Genomic DNA, 10,982 nt, shown 5'->3' on the forward strand with positions numbered 1-10,982 from the left:
CCTTGTTGTGTTACAAATTTTTATTTGTGACTTGGAAAAACGTGTAGGTAGCTTGCTTATCAAATTTCCAGATGACACAGTACTTTATGAGGGTAGCTAATACATTGAACAACATAGAATCTATCTAGCTAATACATTGAACAAGTCAGGATCCAAAAAGATCTGAAGAAGCTGGAATGATGGACTATAATTGATAAGAAATTTAATAGAGATAAATTGTATTTACTACATTTGACTTCAAAAATTTACCAACAGAATGATATTATGGGGTAGAGAAGCAGAGCTATGCTTTTATGGACTGAGTGAAAAAGATCTGGGGTTTTTAGTGGATTATAGCCATAACAGTCAACAATGGAACATATTTCCAATCTGCATTAATAAAATTGAGTAACCTTGTGACTTGTGTAGGTTAGAAAGCCAGTAAATAGCAAAATTGGAAATCAGATTTAAGCACTCTAATGCACAGTCCCTTATTCTTTCTACTCCCATCATAGTATTACCAAAAGGAGTCACAGCTAGAGAAGGGCCATCAGAAGAATAAGAGGGATGGATTGCCATAAGAGTATTGGTGAAGGAACCTGGACAATATAATGCTTGGGGTAGATGTGATGACTGTCTTCAAGTTTTTGAAGTATTGCAATGGAGAAAATATTTTAGATTTCTTTTTCTTGACTCCAGAGGTGGAAACAATAAGTAGAAGTTGTAGAAGGGCAAATTTTGACTCAGTAGAGGAAAAACCTTCCTAATTGTCTGAGAGTAGAATGAGAGAGAATTCCTGAGGCTCAGGAATGAGTACATTTCCAATAACTTTGAATCTTTAAGAGGAAGCTGGATGAGAAGTTATCAGAGATGTTGAAGGGAACAGAGGTTCCTATTGTAATGGTAATGGAATTTAAAGATCCCCTTGTATTGGCTTGGTTTTCAGGTTAAGAGTTAAAACCCAGAGCTTATGAATCCCACTTGTGGGATGGACTTGTTGACATGAAGAGAGGGGGCTGAACTGGGAGGAGCTGGTGCTGTGGATTTAGAGAGAGGCCCAAGCAGGGAGAGGCCAGAAGAACTTTTGGGAGCAGCATTGTGGAGGCAGAGAGAGAGAGAATTGCCAGGGGCCAGAGTTGCAGAGAGAGAGAGAGACAGAACTGCCAACCGAAGCCACCCAGATTGCTGAGGGCCAGTTGAATTGCTGAGGAGCTGCCCACGATTTTTGAGAACTGCTACCTGGAGCTGCCAAGAACTGAGGAGGCATGACTGTGGTGCTGGTATTTTTTCTGTCTGGTTTTGTTTTTTGTTTTTTTTTAGATTTTTCTTTTTTCTTTTTGGAGGAGAGAAGGTAGGACAATTGAGGTTAAGTGACTTGCCCAAGGTCACACAGCTAGTTTTTGTGTTAAGTGTCTGAAGCTGGATTTGAAATCAGGTCCTCCTAACTCCAAGGCCAGTGCTCTATTCACTGCACCACCTAGCCACCCCTTTTTCTGTCTGTTTTGATGTTATGCCAGATTTCTCTGCTGGTAAAGGACAGTGCTGTTGTTTCAGAGGTCCTGGAAACTTGCTATTGATTCAGAAGCCCTGAAGCAGGATTTTCTTGTTGTTATGTTCACAGAAATCCTGAAGGAGAGTCTTGCTGATTTTTCAGGGATCCTGAGGCTGTTCTGCAGGCAGAGTGAATTGATGAGGACACTGACAATGTATATTGTGGCTTTGTTAAGCTTTGTTTTCCTAGGAACAGAGATTGCTGAGAACTTGCCTCGGGTCAAGATGAAGAAAAGACCTCTCCTTGGGTATTAAATGCTGTGATGATATCCTAATCTTGCTGTGGTTTAGGGGTAGATGGCCTTTGTGCTCTCCACTTCCCCTTTGAGAAGGTGCTTTGTGGTGATGGATGGTATTGTGATCCAGGGGTGGAACTTTTGACTTTTATACTTTGTGGCTGACCAAATAAATGTACTTTGTTTATGATTGGAAACTAATCTCCAGGTGAATAGAGAGAAGCCTTTGTGATTGACTAAATGAATGTACTTTCTAGGGGTGCAGTACTTGGAACTTAGTATTTTGTGATTGAATTGAGAACTTACTAAATGACTGCATTACCCTGCATTTTGGTTTTGATTTTCTGTGAATGTTTTGCATTCTGTCACTGAATAAACGGAGTTTTCTATGCTGTAATCCGAACCTGGAAATTGCTTGTGCTTGGCATTACACCTATTCAAAGAGAGCTTGACCTGAATGATGCCTTATATCCATTCCAATTCTGAGATACTGTGTTGGGGGTAGAGGGAGGGGAAGAAGCATGTTGCAAAGGAAAATGTGCTGGATGTGGGCTCAGGACTACATTCCAATCTTAGCTCTGCTTTGACCAGTATCTTGGCAGATGGCTAAATGATTTCTAATCTTTCAACTCTAAATCCTAGGATCTTATTCTGTGATTTTTATGATTTCTTCTAATTGAGGATTTACCTTACCCTCTGCTAACACCACAATAATATGAATGCATACCAACAGCTGATTCTCAAGTGATTTTTATCTGCAATAAGTTGTTTCCTGTCAATTAAGACACAGTCAATTTTATCTCTTAGGAAGTTATGCAATACTTTCTGACTCTTTTTCTGGAAGAAACTATTCAGCGTTCACAGGTGTGAGGCTTCTGAATAGTCTATAAACTTCTAGTCTCTTTCATTTCTTGATCCTGAAACAATTCCTAACAAGGTTGTCACCTTCCTTCCCAAATCAATTTATGTGTTGATTTCAGTTACAAGAAGATTGTCAGTTCAGTTCAATAAACATTTATTCAGTGTCTACTGGTGCCAAAAAAAAAGAGTATTTAAATACTTGGAATCAGGAGGCCTGGTTTAAAATCTTAGTTTGTACTTTTTTAAATTTTTGTTTTTGTTCAGTCATTTTCAGCTGTGTCCTACTCTTCATGACCCCATTTAGGGTTTTCTTGGCATAGATACTGGAGTGGTTTGCCATTTCCTTCTCCAGCTTATTTTACAGATGAGGAAACTGACACAAAAAGGGTTAAGTGACTTGCCCAGCATCACAGAGCTACGAAGTGTCTGAGGCTAGATTTGAACTCAAGAACTGTGAGTCTATAACACCAAAACCATTGTTTTATTCCCAGTGACTTTTAACTATGTAACTGGGGACAAATAACTTTCCTCTAATTAAGCCTCAGTTTTCTCATCTATAAAACAGGGAAGAAAATTCTTGTGCTTTTTGAGATCTGCTAAAATGTGATTAATTTTTTGGCCACAGAAGCTCCTGAATACTTACTATCTACTAAATTGCACAAGGGTAGTAATCTGGGTTTATGGAGGGTATATGCACTCTCATGAAAAACACAGAAAGATACTATGTTTAGGTGACCTGTGTTGAAGAATGAAGAATTGTAGATTTAGAACCAGAAAAGACCTCAAATGTTACCTTGTCTGACTGTAGCAGCAAGCACCCCAAGCGTCCTCAGGGTTGCTGCCAACACAGGTTCTTGGATCTGCTTTGTTAAAGGAAAGCAACTCAAAATGGGTTAACAAGCTTACTTTAATCAGTCAGGTATATATCATTCACCTAGTTCAGGGGAAAAAGGTCAGCACCCCGAACTTCAAAGTATACAGACAGAATTATCAAGTCAGAGAAACAGATCAAGTAGACAGATTTCCAAACTGTCCAACCATTACATCCATATCCAATCAACATCTGGGTTTCAGCATCTGGGTTTTTCAAAGCCAGGGGGCTCTGGACAACGGCTAGCCCAGAGTTTCATCAAATCACAGAACACTTCTCAAAGTGAACCCCAAAACAAAGCTATACATCAGGGCTTACATAGCCTTCTCCTGTCTCAGAGAATGTAACAACCTTATTGACTCACTGGCCAATCAAGAAGTATCTACTGCAAAACAAGCCTCCCACCCTAGGCTCCAGGTGCACTTTAGCCTAGGGGCAGGTGTGATAGTAATGGCATTTAAAGTTCCCCCTGTATTGGCTTGGTTTTCAAATTGATTGTGTTAAAACCCAGAGCTTGTTAATCCCACCTGTGGGATGGACTTGTTGATGTGAAAAGAGAGTCCTGAACTGGGAGGAGCTGGTGACATAGATTTGGAGACACAAGAGAGAGGCGGAAGACCTTTTTGGAAGCAGCACCCACGTGGAGGCAGAGAGAGAGACTAAGAGAATTGCTGGTGGCCGCTTTGAATTGCCCTGGACTTTTGAGACCTGCCCCCTGAGCTGCCAAGGACTGAGGAGACATGGCTGTCTTGCTGGTACTTTGTCTGTCTGTTTTGATGTTGTTTTGCCAGATTTGTCCACTGGTGAAAGACAGTCCTGTTGCTGAAGAAGTCCTGGAACCTGGCTTTTGGCTAAGAAGCCCTGAGACTGTCCTGCAGACAGAGAGTGAATACTGTCCACTGGTGAAGGACAGGGCTGTTGTTGCAGGGGTCTGGAGACTGTCCTGCAGACAGAGTGAATACTGTCCACTGGTGAAGGACAGTGCTGTTGTTGCAGGGGTCTGGGAACCTTTCTGTTGGTTCAGAAGCCCTGAAGAAGGATTTTCTTGTTGTATGTTTACAGAAATCCTAGGAGAGGGTTTTGCTAATGTTTTCAGGGGTTCTAGGACTGTTCTACAGACAGAGGATGAATTAATGGAGGGACTGGCAATGTATCTTGTGGCCTTGATAAGCCTTGTCTCCCCAGGAACTAAGATTGCTGAGAACTTGCCTCATGTCAAGATGAAGAAAAGACCTCCATTTGAGTATTAAGTGCTGTGCTTAAACTTGATGTAACTCTGGGGTAGATTCAATTGTGATCCAGGGGTGGGGAACTTTTGACCTTTTTGTGTTCGGTGGTTGAACAAATGAATGTAGTTTACTTATGTTTGGAAACTAATCTCCATTTGAGAAGAGGGGCTTTGTGGTGGACTAAATGAAGGTATAGCCTAGGGGTGGAGTAGTATTTAGAACAGGGACTTTGTAATTGATTGAATGATTGGAAGGTCCTGGGGTGGGGTAGTCCTTGGAGATTATTTAGTCACACTTAGTAAATGCTGTATTTTGAATGATGTCATGTTTTGACCTTCTCTGTTCTTGGTTTGTCACTGTATAAAATGGAGAGCACCTATGCTGGTATTTTGAACCTGGGAAGTTGCCTTTCCTTGGCATTACATTACAAAGTGGCACTCAGCAATGCTCTCCTTCTCTCTCTCTGCCTCCCCCGAGGTGCTGCTTCCAAAAAGCTCCTCTGCCTCTCCCTTGTCTCTCCAAATCTATGTCACCAGCTCCTCCCAGTTCAGGACTCTCCTTTCACATCAACAAGTCCATCCCACAGGTGGGATTAACAAGCTCTGGGTTTTAACACAATCAGTTTGAAAACCAAGCCAATACAGGGGGATCTTTAATTGCCATTACTATCACAGCAGGGAAGATCTTTAAATTTACACTCCCATTACACTGACCCACTTATTATATAGATGAGGAACCTCACAGGGAAGGGAAATCAAGTGATTTGTCCAAGTCACTCAAGTTGTATCAAATCTTCAGACTCCGGAGTTACCTGCAACAATGACTTCATAGTGTCATTGTGAGAAAAGAGCTACATAAACCTTAAAGTTTCTATAAATGGGAGCGATAATCAAATTATAAGTTCTTTGAGAGCAGGGACTGTACCATTTTTTTTTCTATTCCTGTCCCTTGTTCCAAACTGGGCGTTTTTCAAATGTTTGTGCAATCTAATTTAACTGAATTCACTCTACCAGGAACTGAAGGAAACATTAAGTGCTGAGGAAGCATGGTCTTCGCCTTTATGGATGTTCCAGACAAGAAGGAGGCTATGACATATACCACACACAAGCAGCTATAACATAAAATACTACATGATAAGTGCATCAGAAGGTATCCCTGCCCCCAAAGCCCCATGTCAGGTCAAAAAGAGGCAGATATTGGAACTAGGAGAGGGAAATATAGGTTATTGCTCAAACAATTCCTCTATGTCTTCATCCTTGACAATCCGTCTATCAACCAGCATTAAAATGATATAGTCACGGTATTAAAAAACAACAACAAACGAAACCCTGCCCTCCAGGAGCTTACATATGATAAGAAAGACAACATGTAAATAAATACTGCAGACATCTGCCATAGATATAGTAGAAGGAAGGTAACTTTAGAAAAGAAAGTTTGAGTGCTGGGGCCGGGAGGGTAGAGAGAACTAGTTACACAGCAGATTACAAGGGTTGTTAATGTAATGGGCCCCTCCCTCCCACACACCTCCAGAGATACTTTCTGCCTGTTTCTGGTAGAGCATGTGGGAGCTAGGCTGGGGCCATATATGACGGAGAGTCTGCTAATTGACTTTTGAGCTGGAAAAGCTGATGACTCATGGTGTCACACCTGGTAGAAAAAGGGGTCACTTCCAGCTGGCAGCCTTCTTGGATGCAGCTCTTTGGGTGACAAGATGTGCTTTCTGGGAGGGCTGGAGGATGGTCTTTAACTCCTCTCATATAATGGTAGCAGTTGGCTGCTGCTTTCCTCCTGGAACATAAAACCAACTAATGAAACTTGTATCTGGTCCCCTGGCTGCCTCTTTTGTGTCTCCTTCCTTTAGAAACAATCTTGGTGAACATCAAAAAGCCTGAAGAAATGGCAGCTGCCATCTTCCTTTTCCCCAGCACCAGAGTAATCATGGGAAGGAGCCTAAGCGATGGCAGAAGTGGGTTAGTACCAAAGGAAGATTTGGCTTTGGAGAGCCACCACTGGAAAGATGAGGTTTGGCTGTTAGATCAGAATATCAACTGCCAAAAAAGGATGTGAAATGGAACACAGCTAATTATGTGTTTTGTAAAAAACAAAACAAAACACTGTTTTATATTAAATATTAACTTTCTAGCTGATTGTAAGCTTATTAGTAGTAGTAATGAAATAATGAATGCTGTTTAAGTCATTCAGTTAATGCTATGATTCTCATATACTTATTATTGCTGTATGTGTGAGAATATATGACCTGTCCTATGCCCAGTACTTATAGTACACTGGGAACCTTTTTTGCTTTCCCCTTTCTGGGAAATCCTTTAGGCTTCAAGCCCTAATTCTATCACTTTAATTAGCAACATTCTCCAAGAGTATAAGGTCCATGGGTCCATGAATATTAGACTTTTCCTAGCAGTAAACCCAGTACTCAACTGCATAACCATGTTACTGATCAATACATCACTAGGACTTTGAGTCTCAAAGGACTAGCTGCCTCTATACTAATTTAGCTCATAGGCTGAAATGGTTTATACAGTATTTTGTTCAACCTAAGCAACACAAAAGCAAGATGGCCAAGTGTCCCCTAAAGTGATATTTCTTGTTTCCTTTTGTGCTCACTTTGAAACCAATACTACCAAGGCTTTTAGTCATCTCTCAGAGAAATCTTTGCCCAGGTCTTTTATCCAACTAGAACTTCTTCAGGTCTATGTTTCTTATAAAAGCTCTGGAGGTACCCAAGTGGCTTTTGGAACTTGTGTGGATTGTAGTATTAGATTCCCAGAGGGTTTGTCTCAAACATCATTAATTCCCTTGCTCATTTCTTCAATCTCTGGATCTTCCCTTCTTGCATCCAAATGTGCCCAGGTCTCCCCACTCTTAAAATGCTTCTTTTGATCCTGACATCACTTCAAGCTTCTCTCCTAAGGCTCTTCTCACTTTCACTGCCAAGTTCTGTAAGTCATTTGCTTTTGCTATCTTCATTTTTTTACTGCCTACTTGCTTCTCAGCCCCTAACAATAAAGCTTTTAACCTTAACATGTTACTAAAAATGCAGTCTCCAAAATTGCTAGTTTTCTCTCAACTGCCAAATGCAATGTCTTTTTCTCAACTATTATCTTCATCTTTCTGTAGTATTTGACTAAACTGACTTCCATTCTCTTGATGCTCTCTCCTCTTTTGCCTTCTGGGACACAGCTTTCCTGGATCTTCTTCTACCTGTATGAACACTGCTTCTCCTTTTCTCGTTCATTTACCACCTCCTAAACAACCCACTCTCCACCTAAGGCTCTGACCTGGTCTCCTTTCTATTCTCTCTATGCTTAGTGATTATATCAACTCACTAGATGATTCCTAAGTCTATATATATCCAGCCCTAGTTACCCCAAGGAGAGGTGTCACAGAATGGTGGAAATATGCCAGCCTCAGAAAGACCTAGGTTCAAATCTCACCTCCAACACATATTTAGTTGAGTGACTGTAAGCAAATTACTTAAGTTCTTAGAATTCTTAGATAAATCTATAAAACTGTAAAATGCAAAATAGATCCTCTGCACTGATAAAGGGTGTTTCCTCACTAGGAGTACCCTACACTTGTGAAATCATAGGTTGAGACTAAAACTTCTTTTTTTCTGATTTAATTCATTTTCTTTTATTGGTAGAAATTTTGAGTACATTATGCCTCAGAATTTATGAGATGAGAGGTAGTGTTGTAATGGATAGAGTGCTAGACTTGGAATGAGATGTGGGTTCAAATTCTGCCTCAAATGCTAGCGACACAACTCTGGGCAAATCACTTAATTTCCCTCTGCCTTGGTTCCTAATCTGTAAAATGGGGATAATAATAGCACCAGCTTCCAATGGTTGTGGTGCAGAACAAATGAAATAAAATACATAAAATACTTTGTAAACCTCAAAGTTAAAGTATGAATTATTAATTTTTAAGATTTTTTTTTATATAGGGATTCATGGAGTTTCATTGGTCTTCAGGTCTCTATGTTCTATGCTGTTTTTCTTTCAGATTGAGTGGACAATTAACATGACAGTCTTCCCACAATAAAAAAGACACTCATGTAATTCTAGTTCAAAAATGGAAAAACCCAGAAAACCATAGTCATAAATCCATTTGTAATTGTTTAGACAACTGATATTTGTTTCCGTCAAATGCTTTCTGGCACCCTACAATTATTCTCCATTTTATCTTGTAACAATTCAGTGATACTCACACAGAAAATAAACAGCAGCTATTTAGGGACTGCCAGGAAAATGCACAGGCTGTGGCACAGACTGTCCGATGCCCGATTCAGCACTTCCTCCACATGGTGGGGGCTCCCAAGATGGCAAGGGCTGCCTGAAAGCACTGGCTCTTCAAATTCACTTTTGTCTAGGAATGAATTCCTCCAGATAAAAATTCTTTGAAACTATGCTAAATCTTTAAAAATATGTTTTCACATTTTATTCCCCCCACTTGATCATCCTGTCTTCTGATTAGCTTATCACCCTCATTTTAAAAAATGCAAAAAAACTTTTTTCAAAAGTGCTTTTTTTTCTGTTGGTCTCTGCAGATCACATTCCAAGATCTCAGAAATGTGGAGCAATCTACCATCTGGTACTGATGCTAGATAATAAAGTAACAGAACCTGGGGATAGAATGCCTCAGGATGATGAATGGATGATGATTCAATAGCTTTTTCCATCATCAGGAATAATCCTGATTTGCCATGTGCTTTTATTCCATCTTTCTACTTACAGCCTCCATATTGGAAGTACTTAAACTACGGATGGTGAGGTTGATGCCAAGCTTGGACTGTGGGAGTTGGGATGGGGCATTTCCACAAGTTCTACCTATTGTTTCTGAGTGCAGGGGGTTTGGGGCTGAGATCTCTCCTAAAGCTAGAGTAGAATTAGAATGGGATATCCAGTGACTTGGGGACACAACTGTTGATTATTATATCACACAATGCCTTATATACTTTAAGTGCCTAATAAGTGTTTCTTGATTGGTAATAATCCTCTATCAACTCTGAGTACACAGGGCATATAGATTTATACCTCCTCATTCAGTCTAGAATTTTTCATGGTACTGTTTTTTAAGGGCAAATTTACACAGGATGTTAGGACTTTTAAATGATAGAAACATATAACTTTCATGCAAACTACTTTTTTTTAAGGCAAATCCCCACACTCACCCCCAAAGCATTCCAATGGGAATATTAGTTACTTTCATTTGATTTTTCCCCTTTCTAAAATACTCTCTAAAACATCTTTAATCTGATCCCTAACAGAAACATGGTTTCTTTGGTCTAGAGAAGACTCAGGGGGAACATGATAGTCCTCTTCAAGCATAAGAAGGTCTGGCATATGGAAAAGAGATTTGATCTATTCTGTTTGGACTCTAAGAACAGAACTAGTTGCAGTGTAGGGAAGATGAAAAGAGACAAACTAGCTTCATGCCATCCAAAATGGGACATCACCTCTGGAGATCCATGCAGAGCAATGACCACTCGGGGATAATACAGAAAGGACTACTTCTTTACAGGTAAGAGATGAATTAGATTGTCACTGAAGTCCCTTCCAACCCCCAAATTCTGTGATTCTAATGATTCTTTTGGATCGCTCCTAGGTGGCCTGTTTTTGGAATTATCTTCATCTTCACATCAACTAAAACTCCTTGTTTCTTTTAATGTGAAATCCAGTGTTGCTACCAGAAGCCTTACTTTCTTTTACTAATTTTTTTTCCCATTAAAATCACAATACTATTTAAGACTTTCCTGTTAAGAAACAGGCAACTGTATTTATTAAGCACAATGAACAACACTGAATCCGCAGGATAAACTCCACTCACAACATTCAATATCTGCCCTTAACGAACCACTCAACCAATCCAAGATCAATGTAATAGCATACAAGGACTATAAATGCAAAATTGATTCAATTCTTAGGCTCAAGGAGAGTACATTCTAATGGTGGGGTACATAACTTGCTTATACATAAGTAAATACAGGCTGTATACAAAGTATAAACTGATTTTGTTTTCTTTTTGTTTTTTTGCTTTTTGGGAGGGGGGAAGGTAGGACAATTGGGGGGTTAAGTGACTTCCCCAAGGTCACACAGTTAGTTTTGTGTTAAGTGTCTGAGGCCGAATTTGAACTCAGGTCCTTCTGACTCCAGGGCCAGTGCTCTATTTACTGTGCTACCTAGACACCCCCAAATTGATTTTTTTTTTTTGATAGGAAGATGCTAACAAATGGAGGAA

At 40.0% G+C, this 10,982-nt stretch overlaps 1 long non-coding RNA gene across 1 annotated transcript; it reads left to right on the forward strand.

Moving 5' to 3' along the window:
* Positions 1-461: 461 nt before the first annotated feature.
* LOC138174423 (uncharacterized) lies at positions 462-2,169 on the forward strand. Its single transcript, XR_011171712.1, has 2 exons — positions 462-1,259; positions 1,601-2,169. It is a non-coding gene; the product is annotated as an uncharacterized lncRNA (long non-coding RNA).
* The last annotated feature ends 8,813 nt before the right edge of the window (positions 2,170-10,982 follow it).

The sequence above is a fragment of the Petaurus breviceps genome, unplaced genomic scaffold, assembly GCF_028583685.1.
Source record: "Petaurus breviceps papuanus isolate PSGF00001 unplaced genomic scaffold, PetGlider_PUasm1.0 688, whole genome shotgun sequence".
Classification (NCBI taxonomy): domain Eukaryota; kingdom Metazoa; phylum Chordata; class Mammalia; order Diprotodontia; family Petauridae; genus Petaurus; species Petaurus breviceps.